Below are 23314 nucleotides of genomic sequence, written 5' to 3' on the forward strand. Positions count from 1 at the left end.
TGATGGTCACTAGTCATGGGTTGAGGATGTGTGATGATCTTCACTGGCAATGGGTTGAGGATGTGTGATGATGATGGTCACTGGTCATGGGTTAAGGATGTGTAGTGATGGTCACCGGTCATGGGTTGAGGATGTGTGATGATGGGGACTTTCACTGGTCATGGGTTGAGGATGTGATGATGATCACTGGTCAAGGGTTGTGGATATGTGATGATGATGATCACTGGTCATGGGTTGTGGATGTGAAAAGATGTTCACTGGTCTTGGGTTGAGGATATATGATGCTGGTCACTGGTCATGGGTTGAGGATGTGTGATGATGATCACTGGCAATGGGTTGAGGATGTGTGATGATGATGGTCATTTGTCATGGGTTGAGGATGTGTGATGATGATGATGATCAATTGCCATGGGTTGAGGATGTGTGATGATGGTCATTGGTCATGGGATGAGGATGTTTGATAATGATCGTAACTGGTCATGGGTTGAGGATGTGAGATGATTGTCACTGGTCATGGGTTGATGATGTGTGATGATGATGATGGTCGCTGGTCAGGGTTTGAGGTTGTGTGATGGTCACTGGTCATGGGTTGAGGATGTGTGATGATGATGATGGTCATTGGTCATGGGTTGTGGATGTCTGATGATGATGAAAGTCACTGGTAAAGGGTTGTGGATGTGTTATGATGAAAATGGTCATTGGTCATGGGTTGTGGATGTGTGATGATATTGATGGTTACTGGTGATGGGCTGTGGATGTGTGTAGATGATGATGGTCACTGGTCATGGGTTGTGGATGTGTGTTGATAATGGTCACTGATCATATGTTGTGTTTTTGTGATGATTGTCATTAGTCATGGGTTGAGGATGAGTGATGATGGTCACTGGTCATGGGTTGAGTATGGGATGATGATGGTCACTGGTCATGGGTTGAGGATGTGTGATGATATTGATGGTCACTGGTCAAGGGTTGAGAATATGTGATGATGGTCACTGGTCATGGGTTGGGGATATGTGATGATGATGGTCACTTCTCATGGGTTGCGGAAATGTGAACATGGTCACCGGTCATTGGTTGAGGATATGTGATGATGATGGTCGCTGGTCATGGCTTGTGGATGTGTGATGATGATGGTCAGTGGTCATGGGTTGTTCATGTGTGATGAGAGTTACTGGTCATGGGTTGAGGATATGCGATGATGGTTACTGGTAACAGGTTGAATATGTCTCAGGGTGAAGGTCAATGGTCATAGGTTGAGCATGTGTGATGATGGTCACTGGTCATGGGTTGATATGTGATGATAGTCACTGGTCATGAGTTGAGGATGTTTGATGAAGATTGTCACTGGTCATGGGTTGAGGATATGTGATGATGATGATTGTCACTCGTCATTGGTTGAGGATATGTGGTGATGATTGTCACTGGTCATGGGTTGAGGATGTGTAATGAGGGTCGCTGGTCATAGTTTGTGGATGTGTGATGATGATGATGGTCACTGGTCATGGGTTGAGGATGTGTGATGATGGTCACTGGCAATGTGTTGAGGATGTGTGACGATGATGGTCACTGGTCATGGGTTAAGGATGTGTGATGATGGTCACTGGTCATGGGTTGAGGATGTGTGATGATGGGGATTTTCACTGGTCATGGGTTGAGGATGTGATGATGATCATTGGTCAGTGGTTGAGGATATGTGATGATGATGATCACTAGCCGTGGGTTGTGGATGTGTGAAGATAGTCACTGGTCTTTTTTGAGTATATATGATGATGGTCACTAGTCATGGGTTGAGGATGTGTGATGATGGTCACTGGCAATGGGTTGAGGATGTGTGATGATGATGTTCATTTGTCATGGGTTGAGGATATGTGATGATGATGATGGTCACTGGTCATGTGTTGTTGATGTGGGAATATGATGATTGTCACTTGTTATGGGTTGTGGATATATGATTATGATGATGGTCACTGGCCATAGGATGTGGGTGTGTTATGATGATCATGGTCACTTTTCATGGGTTGTGGATGTCTGATGATGATCATGATCACTGGTCATGGGTTGTGGATATATGATGATGATTGTCACTGGTCATGAGTTGAGGATGTGTGAGGATGGTCACTGGTCATGGGTTGAGGATGTGTGATGTTGATGGTCAATGGTCTTGGGTTGAGGATGTGTGATGATGGTCACTACTCAAGGGTTGAGGATGTGTGATGATGATTGTCACTGGTCATGGGTTGTGGATATGGGATGATGATGATGATGGTCACTGGTCATGGGTTTTTCGATGTGTGATGATGATGATGGGTCACTGGTCATGGGTTTTATATGTGTGATGATGATGATGATCACTGATCATATTTTGTGGATGTGTAAAGATGGTCACTGGTCATGGGTTAAGGATGTGTGATGATCGTTTCTTGTCATGGGTTGAGGATATGATGATGATGATGATACCTGGTCATGGGTTGAGGATGTATGATGATGGTCACTGGTCATTGTTTGAGGATGTGTGATGATGAGGATTTTCAGTGGTCATGGGCTGAGGATATGATGATCACTGGTCATGGGTTGAGGATGTGTGATGATGATGAACACTGGTCATGGGTTGATGATGTGTGATGGTCACTGGTCATGGGTTGAGGATGTGTAAAGATGGTCACTGGTCTTGGGATGAGGATATATGATGATGGTCACTGGTCATGGGTTGAGGATGTGTGATGATGGTGATATTCACTGGTCATGGGTTGAGGATGTGTGATGATGATGATCACTGGTCATGTGTTGGTGATGTGTGATGATAGTCTCTAGTCATGGGTTGAGGATGTGGGAGGATGATGATGGTCACTGGTCATGGGTGGTGGATGTGTGATGATGATGATAGGCACTAGTCATGGGTTGTGGATGTGTGATGATGATGATGGTCACTGGTCTTGGGTTGAGGATTTGTGATGATGATGGACACTGGTCATGGATTGTGGATGTGTGATGATGATGATGATGATGATGATGATGATGATGATGATGGTCACTGGTCATGGGTTTTGGTTGTTTTATGATATGGTCAGAGGTCATAGGTTGTGGATGTGTGATCATGATTGTCACTGGAAATGGGTTTTGGATTGTGATATTGATGATGTTCACTGGTCATGTGTTGGGGATGTGTGATGATTGTCATTGGTCATAGGTTGACGATGTGTGATGATGATGATGATGGTCATTGGTCATGGGTTGAGGATTTGATGATGATCACTGGTCATGGATTGATTATGTGTGATGATGATGATGGTCACTAGTCAAGGGTTGAGGAAGAGATGATGGTCACTAGTCATGGGGTGAGGATGTGTAATGATGGTCACTGGACATTGGCTGAGGATGTGTGATGATATTCATGGTCAGTGGTCAAGGGTTGAGAATGTGTGATGATGGACACTGGTCATGAGCTAGGGATATGTGATGATGATGGTCACTTCTCATGGGTTGGGGAAGTGTGAAGATGGTCAGTGGTCATTGGTTGAGGATATATGATGATGATGGTCACTGGTCTTGGCTTGTGGATGTGTGATGATGATGGTCAGTGGTCATGGGTTGTTCATGTATGATGATAGTCACTGGTCATGGGTTGAGGATATGCGATGATGGTTACTGTTCATGGGTTGAATATGTCTGATGGTGAAGATCAATTGTCATGGGTTGAGGATGTGTGATGATGGTCACTGGTCATGGGTTGAGGATGTGTGATGATGATGGTCATTGGTCATGGGTTGAGGATGTGTGATGATGGTCACTACTCATGTGTTGAGGATGTGTGATGATCGTCACTTGTCATGGGTTGTGGATATGGGATGATGATGATGATGATGGTCACTGGTCATGGGTTTTTCGATATGTGATGATGATGATGGGTCACTGGTCATGGGTTGTTTATGTGTGATGATGATGATGATCACTGGTCATATTTTGTGGATGTGTGAAGATGGTCACTGGTCATGGGTTGAGGATGTGTGATGATGGTCTCTTGTCATGGGTTGAGAATATGTGATGATGATGATATTCACTGGTCATGGGTTGAGAATGTATGATGATGGTCACTGGTCATTGGTTGAGGATTTGTGATGATGGGGATTTTCACTGGTCATTGGTTGAGGATATGATGATGATCACTGATCATGGGTTGAGGATGTGTGATGATAATCACTGGTTATGGGTTGTCGATGTGTAAAGATGGTTACTCCTCTTGGGTTGAGGATATATGATGATGGTCACTGGTCATGGGTTGTGGATGTCTGATGATGGTGGATTTCACTGGTCATGGGTTGAGGATGTGTGATGATGATTGTCACTGGTCATGAGTTGAGGATGTGTGAGGATGGTCAATGATCATAGGTTGAGGATGTGTGATGATGATGGTCACTGGTCTTGGGTTGAGGATGTGTGATGATGGTCACTACTCATGGGTTGAGGATGTGTGATGATGATTGTCACTGGTCATGGGTTGTGGATATGGGATGATGATGATGATGATGATGGTCACTGGTCATGGATATTTCGATGTGTGATGATGATGATGGGTCACTGGTCATGGGTTTTAGATGTGTGAGGATGATGATGATCACTGATCATATTTTGTGGATGTGTGAAGATGGTCACTGGTCATGGGTTAAGGATGTGTGATGATCATCTCTTGTCATGGTTTGAGGATATGTGATGATGATGATGATACCTGGTCATGGGTTGAGGATGTATGATGATGGTCACTGGTCATTGTTTGAGGATGTGTGATGATGAGGATTTTCAATGGTCATGGGTTGAGGATATGATTATGATCACTGGTCATGGGTTGAGGGTGTGTGATGATGATGAACACTGGTCATGGGTTGATGATGTGTGATGGTCACTGGCCATGGGTTGAGGATGTGTAAAGATGGTCACTGGTCTTGGGTTGAGGATATATGATGATTGTCACTGGTCATGGGTTGAGGATGTGTGATGATGGTGATATTCACTGGTCATGGGTTGAGGATATGTAATGATGATGATCACTGGTCATGGGTTGATGATGTGTGATGATAGTCTCTAGTCATTTGTTGAGGATGTGGGAGGATGATGATGGTCACTGGTCATGGGTGGCGGATGTGTGATGATGATGATAGTCACTAGTCATGGGTTGTGGATGTGTGATGATGATGATGGTCACTGGTCATGGGTTGAGGATGTGTAGTGAGGGTCGCTGGTCATGGTTTGTGGTGTGTGATGATGATGATGGTCACTGGTCATGGGTTGAGGATGTTTGATGATGGTCACTGGCAATGGGTTGAGGATGTGTGACGATGATGGTCACTGGTCATGGGTTAAGGATGTGTGATGATGGTCACTAGTCATGGGTTGAGGATGTGTGATGATGGGGATTTTCACTGGTCATGGGTTGAGGACCTGATGATGATCACTGGTCAAGGGTTGAGGATATGTGATGATGATGATCACTGGCCATGGGTTGTGGATGTGTGAAGATGGTCACTGGTCGTGGTTTGAGTATATATGATGATGGTCACTGGTCATGGGTTGAGGATGTCTGATGATGGTCACTGGCAATGGGTTGAGGATGTATGATGATGTTCATTTGTCATGGGTTGAGGATGTGTGATGATGATGATGGTCACTGGTCATGTGTTGTTGATGTGTGAATATGATGATTGTCACTTGTTATGGGTTGTGGATATATGATTATGATGATGGTCACTGGCCATAGGATATGGGTGTGTGATGATGATCATGGTCACTTGTCATGGGTTGTGGATGTCTGATGATGATCATGGTCACTGGTCATGGGTTCTGGATATGTGATGATGATGGTCACTGGTCATGAGTTGAGGATGTGTGAGGATGGTCACTGGTCATGGGTTGAGGATGTGTGATGATGATGGTCACTGGTCTTGGGTTGAGGATGTGTGATGATGGTCACTACTCATGGGTTGAGGATGTGTGATGATGATTGTCACTGGTCATGGGTTGTGGATATGGGATGATGATGATGATGGTCACTGGTCAGGGGTTTTTCGATGTGTTATGATGATGATGGGTCACTGGTCATGGGTTTTATATGTGTGATGATGATGACGATCACTGATCATATTTTCTGGATGTGTGAAGATGGTCACTGGTCATGGGTTAAGGATGTGTGATGATCATCTCTTGTTATGGGTTGATATATGATGATGATGATGATACCTGGTCATGGGTTGAGGATGTATGATGATGGTCACTGGTCATTGTTTGAGGATGTGTGATGATGGGGATTTTCAATGGTCATGGGTTGAGGATATGATGATGATCACTGGTCATGGGTTGAGGATGTGTGATGATGATGAACACTGGTCATGGGTTGATGATGTGTGATGGTCACTGGTCATGGGTTGAGGATGTGTAAAGATGGTCACTGGTGTTGGTTGAGGATATATGATGATGGTCACTGGTCATGGGTTGAGGATGTGTGATGATGGTGATATTCACTGGTCATGGGTTGAGGATGTGTGATGATGATCACTGGTCATGTGTTGATGATGTGTAATGATAGTCTCTAGTCATGAGTTGAGGATGTGTGAGGTTGATGATGGTCACTGGTCATGGGTGGTGGATGTGTGATGATGATGATAGTCACTAGTCATGGGTTGTGGATGTGTGATGATCATGATGGTCACTGGTTTTGGGTTGAGGATTTGTGATGATGATGGACACTGGTCATGGATTGTGGATGTGTGATGATGATGATGATGATGATGATGATGGTCACTGGTCATGGGTTTTGGTTGTTTTATGATATGGTCAGAGGTCATAGGTTGTGGATGTGTGATCATGATGGTCACTGGAAATGGGTTTTGGGAGTGTGATAATGATGATGTTCACTGGTCATGTGTTGGGGATGTGTTATGATTGTCATTGGTCATAGGTTGACGATGTGTGATGATGATGATGATGGTCATTGGTCATGGGTTAAGGATTTGATGATGGTCACTGGTCATGGAATGATGATGTGTGATGATGATGATGGTCACTAGTCAAGGGTTGAGGAAGAGATGATGGTCACTAGTCATGGGGTGAGGATGTGTAATGATAGTCACTGGCCATTGGCTGAGGATGTGTGATGATATTCATGGTCAGTGGTCAAGGGTTGAGAATGTGTGATGATGGTCACTGGTCATGAGCTGGGATATGTGATGATGATGGTCACTTCTCATGGGTTGGGGAAGTGTGAAGATGGTCAGTGGTCATTGGTTGAGGATATATGATGATGATGGTCACTGGTCTTGGCTTGTGGATGTGTGATGATGATGGCCAGTGGTCATGGGTTGTTCATGTGTGATGGTAGTCACTGTTCATGGGTTGAGGATATGCGATGATGGTTACTGTTCATGGGTTGAATATGTCTGATGGTGAAGGTCAATGGTCATGGGTTGAGGATGTGTGATGATGGTCACTGGTCATGGGTTGAGGATGTGTGATGATGATGGTCATTGGTCATGGGTTGAGGATGTGTGATGATGGTCACTACTCATGTGTTGAGGATGTGTGATTATGATGGTCACTTGTCATGGGTTGTGGATATGGGACGATGATGATGATGATGGTCACTGGTCATGGGTTTTTCGATGTGTGATGATGATGATGGGTCACTGGTCATGGGTTGTTTATGTGTGATGATGATGATCACTGGTCATATTTTGTGGATGTGTGAAGATGGTCACTGTTCATGGGTTGAGGATGTGTGATGATGGTCTCTTGTCATGGGTTGAGGATATGTGATGATGACGATATTCACTGGTCATGGGTTGAGAATGTATGATGATGGTCACTGGTCATTGTTTGAGGATTTGTGATGATGGGGATTTTCACTGGTCATGGGTTGAGGATATCATGATGATCACCGATCATGGGTTGAGGATGTGTGATGATGATCACTGGTCATGGGTTGTGGATGTGTAAAGGTGGTTACTCCTCTTGGGTTCAGGATATATGATAATGGTCACTGGTTATGGGTTGAGGATTGTGATGATGGTGGATTTCACTGGTCATGGGTTGAGGATGTGTGATGATGATGGTCACTGGTCATGAGTTGAGGATGTGTGAGGATGGTCACTGGTCATGGGTTGAGGATGTGTGATGATGATGGTCACTGGTCTTGGGTTGAGGATGTGTGATGATGGTCACTACTCATGGGTTGAGGATGTGTGATGATTGTCATTGGTCATGGGTTGTGGATATGGGATGATGATGATGATGATGGTAACTGGTCATGGGTTTTTCGATGTGTGATGATGATGATGGGTCACTGGTCATGGGTTTTATATGTTTGTGATGATGATGATGATCACTGATCATATTCTGCGGATGTATGAAGATGGTCACTGATCATGGGTTGAGGATGTGTGATGATCGTCTCTTGTCATGGGTTGAGGATATGTGATGATGATGATGATACTTGGTCATGGGTTGAGGATGTATGATGATGGTCACTGGTCATTGTTTGAGGATGTGTGATGATGGGGATTTTCAATGGTCATGGGTTGAGGATATGATGATGATCACTGGTCTTAGGTTGAGGATGTGTGATGATGATGAACACTGGTCATAGATTGATGATGTGTGATGGTCACTGGTCATGGGTTGAGGATGTGTAAAGATGGTCACTGGTCTTGGGTTGAGGATATATGATGATGGTCACTGGTCATGGGTTGAGGATGTGTGATGATGGTGATATTCACTGGTCATGGGTTGAGGATGTGTAATGATGTTAATCACTGGTCATGGGTTGATGATGTGTGATGATAGTCTCTAGTCATGGGTTGAGGATGTGGGAGGATGAAGATGGTCAATGGTCATGGGTGACGGATGTGTGATGATGATAGTCACTAGTCATGGGTTGTGGATGTGTGATGATGATGATGGTCACTGGTCTTGGGTTGAGGATTTGTGATGATGATGGACACTGGTCATGGATTGTGGATGTGTGATGATGATGATGATGATGGTCACTAGTCATGGGTTTTGGTTGTTTTATGATATGGTCAGAGGTCATAGGTTGTGGATGTGTGATCATGATGGTCACTGGAAATGGGTTTTGGGAGTGTGATAATGATGATGTTTAATGGTCATGTGTTGGGGATGTGTGATGATTGTCATTGTTCATAGGTTGACGATGTGTGATGATGATGATGATGGTCATTGGTCATAGGTTGAGGATTTGATGATGGTCAGTGGTCTTGGGTTGAGGATTTGTGATGATGGACACTGGTCATGGATTGTGGATGTGTAATGATGATGATGATGATATTCACTGGTCATGGGTTGTGGATGATTGATGATGAAGATGGTCAGATATCATAGTTTGTGGATGTGTGATGATGATGGTCACTGGTCATGGGTTTTGGAAGTGTGATAATGATGATGTTCACTGGTCATGGGTTGTGGATGCGTGATAATGGTCATTGGTCATGGGTTGAGGATGTGTGATGATGGGGATTTTCACTTGTCATGAGTTGAGGATATGATGATGATCACTGGTCATGGGTTGAGGATGTGTGATAATCATGATCACTGGTCATGGGTTGTGGATGTGTAAAGATGATCACTCGTCTTAGGTAGATGATATATGATGATGGTCACAGGTCATGGGTTGAGAATATGTGATGATGGTGATATTCACTGGTCATGGGTTGAGGATGTGCGATGATGATGGTCACTGGTCATGGGTTGATGATGTGTGATGATAGTCTCTGGTCATGGGTTAAGGATATGTGAGGATGATGATAGTCACTGGGCATGGGTGGCGGATATGTGATGATGATGATAGTCACTGGTCTTGGGTAGTCATATGTGATGATGGTGATGGTCACTAGTCTTGGGTTAAGGATTTGTGATGATGGTCACTTGTCATGGATTGTGGATGTGTAATGATGATGATGATGATGGTCACTGGTCATGGGCTCTGGATGTTTGATGATGAAGATGGTCAGACGTCATAGGTTGTGGATGTGTGATGATGATGGTCAATGGTCATGGGTTTTGGAAGATTGATAATGATGATGTTCACTGGTCATGGGTTGTGGATGTATGATAATGGTCATTGGTCGTGGGTTGAGGATGTATGATGATGATGATGGTCATTGGTCATGGCTTGAGGATTTGATTATGGTCACTGGTCATGGATTGATGATGTGTGATGATGATAATGGTCACTGGTCAAGGGTTGAGGAAGAAATGATGGTCACTAGTCATGGGTTGAGGATGTGTGATGATGATGGTCACTGGTCATAGGTTGAGGATGTGTGATGAAGGTCACTGTTCATGGGTTGATTATGTAAGAAATTGATGGTTTCTGGTCATGGGATGAGGATGTGTGATGATGGTTACTGCTCATGGGTTGAGGATGTGTGATGATGATGGCCACTGGTCATGGGTTGAGGATGTGTGATGATGGTCACTACTCATGGGTTGAGGATGTGTGATGATGATGGTCACTAGTTATTGGTTGTGGATATGTGATTATGATGGTCACTGGTCATGGGTTGAGGATGTGTGATGATGATGGCCACTGGTCATGGGTTGAGGATGTGTGATGATGGTCACTACTCATGGGTTGAGGATGTGTGATGATGATGGTCACTGGTCATGGGTTGTGGATATGGGATGATGATGATGATGATGGTCACTATTCATGGGTTTGTCGATATGTGATGATGATGATGGGTCACTGGTCATAGGTTGTGGCTGTGTGATGATGATGATCACTAGTCATATTTTGTGGATGTGTGAAGATGGTCACTGGTCATTGGTTGAGGATGTGTGATGATGGTTTCTTGTCATGGGTTGAGGATGTGATGATGATGATGATCACTGGTCATGGGTTGAGGATGTATGATGATGTCCACTGGTCATTGTTTGAGGATGTGTGATGATGGGGATTTTCACTGGTAATGGGTTGAGGATATGATGATGATCACTGGTCATGGGTTGAGGATGTGTGATGATGATGAACACTGGTCATGGGTTGTGGATGTGTAAAGATGGTCACTGGTCTTGGGTTGAGGATATATGATGATGGTCACTGGTCATGGGTTGATGATGCGAGATGATAGTCTCCTGTCATGTGTTGAGGATGTGTGAAAATAATGATGGTCACTGGTCATGGGTGGTGGATGTGTGATGATGATGATAGTCACTGGTCATGGGTTGTGGATGTGTGATGATGGTGATGGTCAGTGCTCTTGGGTTGAGGATTTGTGATGATGATGGACATTGGTCATGGATTGTGGATGTGTGATGATGATGATGATGATAATGGTCACTGGTCATGGGTTGTGGATGTTTTATGATGAAGATGGTCAGAGGTCATAGGTTGTTAATGTGTGATGATGATGGTCACTGGTCATGGGTTTTGGAAGTGTGATAATGATGATGTTCACTGTTCAGGGGTTGTGGATGTGTGATGATGGTTATTGGTCATAGGCTGATGATGTGTGATGATGATGATGGTCATTGGTCATGGGTTGAGGATTTGATGATGGTCACTGGTCATGGATTGATGATGTGTGATGATGATGATGGTCACTGGTCAAGGGTTGAGGAAGAGATGATAGTCACTAGTCATGGGTTGAGGATGTGTAATGATGATGGTCACTGGTCATGGGTTGAGGAATTGTGATGAAGGTCACTGTTCATGGGTTGATTATGTGAGAAGTTGATAGTCACTCGTCAATGGAGTAGGATGTGTGATAATGGTCACTGGTCATGGGTCGAGGATGTGTGATGATGATGATGATCACTGGTCAAGTGGTGAGGATGTGTGATGATGGTCATTGGTCATGGGATGAGGATGTATGATGATGATGGTCACTGGTCATGGGTTGAGGATGTATGATGATGATGATGGTCACTGGCCATGGGTTGAGGATATGTGATGGTCTCTCATCATGAGTTGAGGATATGTGACAATGATTGTTCCTGGTCATGGGTTGAGAATGTGTGATGTTGGTCCCTGGTCATGGGTTGATGATGTGTGTTGATGATGATGGTCTCTGGTCATGGTTTGAGGATGTGTAATGGTCACTGGTCATGGATTGAGGATATGTGGTGATGATTATGGTCGCTGGTCATGTGTTGTAGATGTGTGATGATTATGATTGTCACTTGTCATCGGTTGTGGATATATGGTGCTGATGATGGTCATTGGTCATGTGTTGTGGGTGTGTGATGATCATCGTCACTGGTCATGGATGATGGATGTGTGATGATGGTCACTGGTCATGGGTTGAGATTTGTGATGATCATAATGGTCACTGGCTTTGGGTTGGGGATGTGTCATGATGATGGTCACTGGTCATGGGTTGAGGATGTGTGATGATTTTCACTGGTCATGGGTTGAGGATGTGTTGTGATTATGGTTACTGGTCATGGGTTGTGGATTTGCGATGAAGGTCACTGGCCATAGGTGTTGGATGTGTGATGGTGATCGTCACTGGTAAAGGGTTGTGGATGAGTGATGATGATTGTAACTGGCCATGGGTTGTGGATGTGTGATGATGGTCACTGGTCATCGGGTTAGGATGTATGATGATGGTCACGGGTCATGGGTTGAGGATGTTTGATGATAGTCACTGGTCATGGCTTGAGGATGTGTGATGATGATCACTGGTCATGGGATAAGGATGTGTGATGATGGTGACTGGTCACGGGTTGAGGATATGTGATGATGATGATGGTCACTGGTCATGGATTCAGGTGTGATGATGGTCACTGGTCATGGGATGAGAATTTGTGATGACCATTGTCACTGGTCATGGCTTGAGGATGTGTGATGATGGTCACTGGTCATGGGTTGAGAATGTGTGATGATGATGGTTATTGGGCATGGGTTGAGGATGTGTGATGAAGGTCACTATTCATGGGTTGAGGATATTTGATGAAGATGATGGTCACTGGTCATGGGTTAACGATGTGTGATGATAGTCACTGGTCATGGGTTGAGGAAGTGTGATGATGATGGTCACTTGTCATGTTTTGAGGAACTGCGATGATGGTTACTTGTCTCGGGTTGAGGATGTGTGATGATGATTGTCAGTGGTCATGAGTTGAGGATATGTGAGGATGGTCACTGGTCATGGGTTGAGGATGTGTGATGATGATGGTCACTGCTCATTGGTTGATGATGTGTTATGATGATGATGGTCATGGGTAGAGAATATGCGATGATGATGATGGTCAGGTCATGGGGTGAGGATTTCTGATGATGGTCATTGGTCATGGGATGATGATGTGTGATAATGATGGTAAATGGTCATGGGTTGAGGATGTGTGATGATTGTCACTGGTCATGGGTTGATGATGTGTGATGATGATGGTCGCTGGTCTGGGGTTGAGGTTGTGCGATGGTCACTGGTCATGGGTTGAGGATGATTGATGATGATGATGGTCACTGGTCATGGGTTGTGGATGTCTCATGATGAAGAAGGTCACTGGTAAGGGATTGTGGATGTGTTATGATGATAATGGTCACTGGTCATGGGTTGTGGATGTGTGATGATGATGATGGTCTCTGTTCATGGGTTGTGGATGTGTGATTATAATGATGGTCACTGGTCATGGGTTTTGGATGTGTGATGATAATGGTCACTGGTCATGGGTTGTGTTTGTGTGATGATTGTCACTAGTCATGGGTTGAGAATGAGTAATGATGGTCACTGGTCATGGGTTGAGTATTTGTGATGATGATGGTCTCTCGTCATGGGTTGAGAATGTGTGATGTTGGTCACTGGCCATGGGCTGAGGATGTGTAATGATATTGATGGTCACTGGTCAAGGGTTGAGAATGCGTGATGATGGTCACTGGTCATGGGCTGGGGATATATGAGGATGATGGTTACTTTTCATGGGTTAGGGAAGTGTGAAGATGGTCACTGGTCATTGGTTGATATTTGATGATGATGGGCACTGGTCATGGCTTGTGGATGTGTGATGATGATGGTCAGTGGTCATGGGTTGTTCATGTGTGATGATAGTCACTGGTCATGGGTTGAGGATATGCGATGATGGTTACTGGTCATGGGTTGAATATGTCTGATGGTTAAGATCAATGGTCATAGGTTGAGGGTGTGTGATGATGATGATGGTCACTGGTCACGGGTTGAGGATATATGATGATGGTCACTGGTCATTGGTTGAGGATATGTGATGATGAAGATGTTCACTGGTCATGGGTTTATGACGTTATGATCACTGGTCATGGGTTGATGATGTGTGATGTTGATGATGATCACTGGTCATGGTTAAGGATGTGTGAAGATGGTTACTGGTCATGGGTTAAGGATATGTGATGATGGTTACTGGTCATGGGTTGAGGATGTGTGATGATGATTTTCACTGGTCATGGGTTGAGGATGTGTGATGTTGATGGTCACTGGTCACTGGTAGTGGATGTGTGATGATGATGAAGGTCACTGGTCATGGGTTATGGATTTGTGATGATGGTGATGGTCACCGGTCATGGGATGTGGATGTGTGATGATGATGATGATGGTCACTGGTCATGGGTTGTGGATGTTTGATGATGCTGATAGTCGGAGGTCATTGGTTGTGGATGTGTGATGATGATGGTCACTGGTCTTGGGTTTTGGAAGAGTTATGATGATGTTCACTGGTCATGGGTTGTGGATGTGTGATGATGATGGTCACTGGTCATGGGTTGAGGATGTGTGATGATGATGGTCACTTCTCATGGGTTGAGGATGAACTCATGGTCACTAGTCATGGGTTGAGGATGTGTGGTGATGAGGGTCACTGGTCTTGGGTTGAGGATGTGTGATGAAGGTCACTGTTCATTGGTTGAGTTGGTGAGAAGTTGATGGTCATTGGTCATGGGTTGAGGATTTGTGATGACGGTCATTGGGTTGAGGAGGTGTGATAATGGGGATGTTCAAGGTCATGGGTTGAGGATTTGATGATGGTCAGTGGTCATGGGTTGAGTATGTGTGATGATGATGATCACTGGTCATGGGTCGTGGATGTGTGAAGATGGTATCTCGTCTTGGGTTGAAGATATGATGATCGTCACTCGTCATCGGTTGAGGATGTGTGAAGATAATGGCGTATAGACATGGGTTGATGGTGTGTGATGATAGTCACTGGTCATGGGATGAGGATGTGTGAGGATGTTGATGGTCACTGGTCATGGGTGGTGGATGTATGATAATGATGATGGTCATTGGTCATGGGTTGTGGATGTGTGATGATGGTGATGGTCACTGGTCTTGGGTTTAAGATTTGTAATGATGATGGTCACTGCTCATGTATTGTGGATGTGTGATGATGATGATGGTCACTGGTCCTGGGTTTAGGATGTGTGATGATAATGATGGTCACTGGTCAAGGGTTGAGGATGTGTGATGATGGTCACTGGTCATGGGTTGAGGATGTGTGATGATGATGATGGTCACTGGTAATGGGTAGAGGATATGTGATGATGGTCACTTGTCTGTAGTTGAGGATATGTGACAATGATAGTTACTTGTCATGGGTTCAGGGTGTGTGATGATGGTCACCGGTCATGGATTGATGATGTGCGATGATGATGATGGTGACTGGTCATGGGTTGAGGATGTGTGATGGTCACTGGTCATGGGTTGATGATGTGTGGTGATGATGGTCACTGGTCATGTGTTGTGGATGTGTAATGATGATGGTCACTTGTCATGGGTTGTTAATATAGGATGATGATGATGGTCACTGGCCATGGGTTGTGGATGTGTGATTATGATCATTGTCACTGGTCATGGGTTGTGGATGTGTGATGATGGTCACTGGTCATAGGTTGAGGATGTGTGATGATTATGGTCACTGGTCATGGGTTGAGGATGTGTGATGATGGTCACTGGTCATGGGCTGAGGATGTGTGATGATCATAATGGTCACTGGTCATGGGCTGAGGATGTGTGATGATGATGGTCACTGATCATGGGTTGAGGATGTGTGATGATGGTCACTGGTCATGGGTTGAGGATGTGTGATGATGATGGTCACAGGTCATGGGTTTGGATTTGTGATGATGATGAAGGACACTGGTCATAGGTTGTGCATGTGTGATGGTGATGGTCACTGGTCATGTGTTTTGGATGTGTGATGATGGTCACTGGTCATGGGTTCAGGATGTGTGATGATAGTCACTGGTCATTGGATGAGGATATGTGATGATGATTGTCACAGGTCATGGATTGAGGATATGTGATGATGGTCACTGGTCATGGGTTGAGGATGTGTGACGTTGATGGTCACTGGTCATTGGTTGAGAATGTATGATGATGGTCACTGATCATTTGTTGAGGATGTGTGAAAATGATGATGGGCACTGGTCATAGGTTCAGGATTTGTGATAATGATGATGGTCACTGGTCATGGGTTGTGACTCGTTATGATGAAGATGATCACTGGTCAAGGGTTGTGGATGTATGATGATGATGGTCACTGGTCATGGATTGAGGATGTGTGATGATGGTAACTGGTCATGGATTGAGGATGTGTGATGATGGTAACTGGTCATGTGTTGAGAATGCGTGATGAAGAAGATGGTCACTTATCATGAGTTGAGGATATGTGATAATAGTCATTGGTCATGGGTTGAGGATATGTGATAATGATGGTCACTAGTCATATGTTGTGGATGTTTGATGATGATGATGGTCACTGGTCATGGGTTATGGATGTGTGATGATGGTGATTTTCACTGGTTATGGATTGAGAGTTTGTGATGATGATGGTCACTGGTCATGGGTTTTGGATGTGTGATGGTGATGATGTTCACTGGTCAAGGGTTGTGGAGTGTTGATGATGAAGGTCGTCACTGGTCATGGGTTGTGGATATCTGATGATAATGGTCACTGGTCATGGGTTGAGGATGTGTGATAATGGACACTGGTCATGGGTTGAGACTGTCTGATGACGATGGTCACTGATCATGGTTTGAGGATATGTGATGATAGTCACTGGTCTTGGGTTGAGGATATGTGATAATGATGGTCACAGATCATGGGTTGTGGATATGTGATGATGATGATGGTCTCTGGTCATGGATGATGGATGTGTGATGATGGTGATGTTCACTGTTCATGGGTTGTGGATGTGTGATGATAATGGTCACTGGTCATGGGTTGAGGATGTGATAATGGTCACTGGCCATGGGTTGAGAATGTGTGATGATGATGGTCACTGGTCGTGGGCTGTGGATGTGTGATGATGATGATGATGATGGTCACTGGTCATGTGTTTTGGATGTGTAATGATGATGGTCACTGGTCATTGATTGTGGATGCGTGATGATAATAATGGTCACTGGTCATGTGTTGTGAATGTGTGATGATGGTGATGGCTAATGGTCATGGGTTGAAAATATGTGATGATGATGGCCACTAGTCATGGGTTGTGGATGTGTGATGATGGTCACTGGATATGGGATTAGGATGTGTGATGATGGTCACTAATCATGTTTTGAGGCTATGTGATGATGATGGTCACAGGTCATGGGTTTAGTATGAGTGATGATGGTCACTGGTCATTGGTTGAAGAGTGTGATGATGATGGTCACTGCTCATTGGTTTATGACGTGTGATGATGGTCACTGGTAATGTTTTGAGGATGTGTGATGACGATGATTGTCACTGGTCATGGGTTGTGGATGTTTGATGATGATGATGGTGGGCACTGGTCATGGCTTGTGGATAAATGATTATGGTAAAGGTCACTGGTCATGGCTTGAGGGTGTGCAATGATGAAGATGATTACTGGTCATGGGTTGTGGATGTGTGATGATGATGGTGATGATGATCACTGATCATGGGTTTTGGATGTGTGATGATGCTGATAGTCACTGGTCATGGGTTTAGGATGTGTGACGATGATGATGAACTCTAGTAGTGGCTTGTGGATGTGTGATGATGATGGTCACTGGTCATCGGTTTCGGATGTGTGATGATGATGATGGTCACTGGTCATGGGTTGTGGTTATGTGAGGATGATGATGAAGACTGGTAATGGGTTGTGGATGTGTGAATAGGATGGTCACTGGTCATGGGTTGTGGATATGTGAAGATTGTCACTGGTCATGGGTTGAGGATATGTGATGATGGTAACTGGTCATAGAATGATGATGTGTGATGATGATGATGGTCACTGGTCATGAGTTAGGATGTGATGATGGTCTCTGGTCAAGTGTTGGCGATATGTGATGACGATGATGGTCACTGGTCATTGGTTGAGGATGTGTGATGATGATGATGGTCACTGCTCATGGGTGGATGATGTGTGATTATGGTCGCTAGTCATTGGTTGAGGATGTATGTTGATGAATGTCTCTGGTCATGGGTTGTGGATATATGATGATGATGATTGTCACTTGTCATGGGTTGTGAATGTGTGATGGTGATGGACATTGGTCATTGGTTGTGGATGTGTGAAGATGATGATGGTCACTGGTCATAGGTTGTGGATATGTGAGGATGATGATGAAGACTGGTAATAGGTTGTGGATGTTTGAATCTGATGGTCACTGGTAATGAGTTGTGGATGTGTGATGATGGTCACTGGTCATGGGCTGAGGATGTGTGATGAAGATGATGGTCACTGCTCATGGGTGGATGATGTGTGATTATGGTCGCTAGTCATTGGTTGAGGATGTATGTTGATGAATGTCTCTGGTCATGGGTTGTGGATATATGATGATGATGATTGTCACTGGTCATGGGTTGTGGATGTGTGATGATGGTGATGGTCACTGATCATGGGTTGAGGATGTGTGATTATGTTGATGATGGGCACTGGTCATGGGTTGTGGATAAATGATTATGGTAAAGGTCACTGGTCATGGTTTGAGGATGTACAATGATTAAGGGGATCACTGGTCATGGGTTGTGGATGTGTGATGATGATGGTGATGATGATCACTGATCATGGGTTTTCGATGTGTGATGATGATAGTCACTGGTCATGGGTTTTGGATGTGTGATGATGATGATCAACACTAATAGTAGGTTGTGGATGTGTGATGATGATGGTCACTGGTCATCGGTTTTGGATGTATGATGATGATGGTCACTGGTCATAGGTTGTGGATATGTGAGGATGATGATGAAAACTGGTAATAGGTTGTGGATGTTTGAATCTGATGGTCACTGGTAATGAGTTGTGGATGTGTGAAGATGGTCACAGGTCATGGGTTGAGGATGTGTAATGATGGTCACTGGCCATGGGTTGATGATGTGTGATGATGATAATGGTCACTGGTCATCAGTTTAGGATGTGATGATGGTCACTGGTCATGTGTTGGGAATATTTGATGACGATGATGGTCACAGGTCATTGGTTGAGGTTGTGTCATGATGATGATGGTCTCTAGTCATGGTTTGAGGATGTGTGATGATGGTCACTGGTAATGGTTTGAGGATGTGTGATGACGATGATGATCACTGGTCATGGGTAGATGATGTGTGATTATGGTCACTAGTCATGGGTTGAGGATGTATGTTGAAGAATGTCTCTGATCATGGGTTGTGGATATATGATGATGATGGTCACTGCTCATCGGTTGTGGATGTGTGATGATGGTGATGGTCTCTGGTCATGGGTTGAGGATGTGTGATTATTGTTACTGGTCATGGGTAGTGCATGTGTGATGATGATGATGATGATAACTAGTCATGGGTTGGTGATGTGTGATGAGGATGATTGTCACTGGTCATGGGTTGTGGATATGTGATGATGATGATGGTCACAGGCCATCGGTTATGGATGTGTGATGATGAGGATGGTCACTGCTCATTGGTTATGAATGTCTGATGATGTTCACTGGTCATGGGTTGAAGATGTGTGATGATTGTCACTTCATGGTTGAGGATGTCTTATGATGATGATAGTCACTGGTCATCGGTTGAGATGTGTGATGATGGTCACTGGTCGTGGGTTGAAGATGTGTGATGATGATGATGGTCACTCGTCATGGGTTGAGGATATATGATGGTCACTAGTCATGGGTTGAGGATGTATGATGATGATGATGGTCACAGGTCATGGGTTGTTGATCTGTGATGATGGTCAAGGGTCATGGGTTGAGGATGTGTGATGATGATGATGGTCTCTGGTCATGGGTTGACGATGTGTGATAGTCAATGGTCGTGGGTTGAGGATGTGTGATGATGATGGTCACTGGTCATGGGTTGACGATGTGTGATGATGGCTACTTGTCATGGATTGAGGATATGTGATGATGATGGTCACTGGTCATGGGTTGAGGATGTGTGATGATGGTCACTGGTGATGGGTTGATGATATGTGATGATTTTCACTGGTCATAGGTTGAGGATGTGTGATGATGATGACAGTCACTGGTCATGGGTTGAGGATGTGTGATGATGGTCACTGGTCATGGGTTGGTGATGTGTGATAATGATCGTAACTGGTCATGTTTGAGGATGTGTGATGATTTTAACTAGCATAGGTTCATGATGTGTAATGATGATATTCGCTGGTCATAGGTTAAGGTTGTGTGATGGTAAATGGTCATGGGTTGAGAATGCGTGATGATGAGGATGGTCACGGGTCATGGGTTGTGGATGTGTGATAATTGTCACTGGTCATGGGTGGGGATGTGTGATGATGATGGTCATTTGTCATGGGTTGAGGAAGTATGATGGTCACTGGTCATTGGTTGAGGATGTGATGATGATGGTCACTGGTCATGGCTTCTGGATGTGTGATGATGATGATTGTCTCTGGTCATAGGTTGTGGATGTGTGATGGTGATGGACATTGGTCATCGGTTGTGGATGTGTGACGATGATGGTCAGTGGCCATTTGTTGTTCATGTGTTATGTTAGTTACTGGTCATGGGTTGAGGATGTGTGATGATGGTCACTGGTCATAGGTTGAGTATGTGTGATGGTGAAGGTCACTGGTCAAGGGTTGAGGATGTGTGATGATGGTCACTGGTCATGGGTTGAGGATGTGTGATGATGGTGATTGTCACTGGTCATGGATTGAGGATGTGTGATGATGATTGTCACTGGTCATGGGTTGAGGATGTGTGATGATGGTCACTGGTCATGGGTTATGGATTTTTGATGATGATGATGGTCACTGGTCATGGGTTGAGCTTGTGTGATGATGGTTACTGGCCATGGGTTGAGGATGTGTGACGAAAATAGTCACTGGTCATGGGTTAAGGATGTGTGATGATGGTCACTGGTCATGGGGTGAGGATATATGATGATGATGATGGTCACTGGTCATGGGTTGAGGAGGTGTGATGATGGTCATTGGTCTTGGGTTGAGGATGTGTGAGGATGACGGTCACTGGTCGTGGGTTGTGGATTTCTGATGATGAATGTCACTGGTCATAGGTTGTGGATGTGTGATGGTGATGGTCACTTGTCATGGGTTGTGGATGAGTGATGATGATGTTCACTGGTCATGGGTTGTAGATGTGTAATGATAGTCACTGGTCGTCGGTGTAGGATGTGTGAGGGTCACGGTTCATGGGTTGAGGATGTTTGATGATAGTCACTGGTCATTGCTTGAGGATGTGTGATTATGATCACTGGTCATGAGATAAGGATGTGTGATGATGGTCACTGGTCATGGGTTGTAGATGTGTAATGATGATGATGATGTTCACTGGTCATGGGTTTTGGATGTGTAATGATGATGATGGTCACTGGTCATTGGTTGTGAATGTGATATTGATAATGGGCACTGGTCATGTGTTGTGGATGTGTGATGATGGTGATGGTCAGTGGTCATGGGTTGAGAATATGTGATGATGATAGTCACTGGTCATGGCTTGTGAATGTGTGATGATTATAATTATGGTCACCGGTCATGTGTTTTAGATGTGTGATGATGATGATGATGGTCACTGGTCATTGGTTGTGGTTGTATGATGATTATAATGGTCACTGGTCATGGGTTTTGGATTTGTGATGATGATGATGGTCACTGGTCATGAGTTGTGGATATGTTATGATGGTCACTGATCATGGGTTGAGGATGTGTGATGATGGTCACTGGTCATGGGTTGAGGATGTTTGATCATGATGGTGACTGGTCATGGGTTGAGGGTGTGTGATGATCGTCACTGGTCATGGGTTTTGGATGTGTGATGATGATGGTCACTGGTCTTGGGTTGAGGATCTGTGATGGTGGTTATTGGTTATGGGTTGAGGATGTGTGATGATGGTCACTGGTCATGAGTTGAGAATATGTGACAATGATGGTCACTGGTCATGGGTTTAGGGTGTGTGATGATGGTCACTGGTCATGGGTTGATGATGTGTGATGATGATGATGGTCATTGGTCATGGGTTGAGGATGTGTGACGGTCGCTGGTCACAGGTTGAGGATGTGTGATGATGATGATGGTCACTGGTCATGTGTTGTGGATGTGTGATGATGATGATGGTCACTTGTCATGGGTTGTGGATATATGATGATGATGATAGTCACTGGTCATGGGTTGTGGATGTATGATGATGATCATGGTCACTGGTCATGGGTTGTGGGTGTGTGATGATGATGGTCACTGGTCCTGGGTTGAGGATGTGTGATGAAGATGGTCTCTGGTCATGGGTTGAGGATGTGTGATGATGGTCACTGGTCATGTGTTGAGGATATGTGATGATGATGGTCACTGGTCATGGGTTGAGGATGTGTGATGATGGTCAGTGGTCATGGGTTGATGATGTGTTATGATGGTCACTGGTCATGGGTTGAGGATGTGTGATGATGATGGTCACTGGTCATAGGTTGTGGGTTTGTGATGATGGTCACTGGTCATGGGTTGAGAATGTGTGATGATGATAATGGTCACTGATCATGGGCTGATGATAGCTGATGATAGTCACTGGTCATCGGTTTAGGATGTGCGATGTTGGTCACGAATCATGGGTTGAGGATGTGTGATGATAGTCACTGTTCATGGCTTGACGATGTGTGATGATAGTCACTGGTCATGTTATTCGCATATGTGATTATGGTCACTGTTCAAGTGTTGAGGATATGTGATGATGATTATCACTGATCATGGGTTGAGGATGTGTGATAATGGTCGCTGGTCATGGGTTCAGGATGGGTGATGGTGATTGTCACTGGTCATAGATTGAGGATGTGTGATGATGGTCACTTCTTATGGGTTGAGGATGTGTGATGATGATGGTCACTGATCATTGGTTGAGGATGTATGATGATGGTCACTGATCATATGTTGAGGATGTGAGATGATGATGAT

This window comes from Panulirus ornatus, chromosome 50 (assembly GCF_036320965.1).
Source record: "Panulirus ornatus isolate Po-2019 chromosome 50, ASM3632096v1, whole genome shotgun sequence".
Lineage (NCBI taxonomy): Eukaryota > Metazoa > Arthropoda > Malacostraca > Decapoda > Palinuridae > Panulirus > Panulirus ornatus.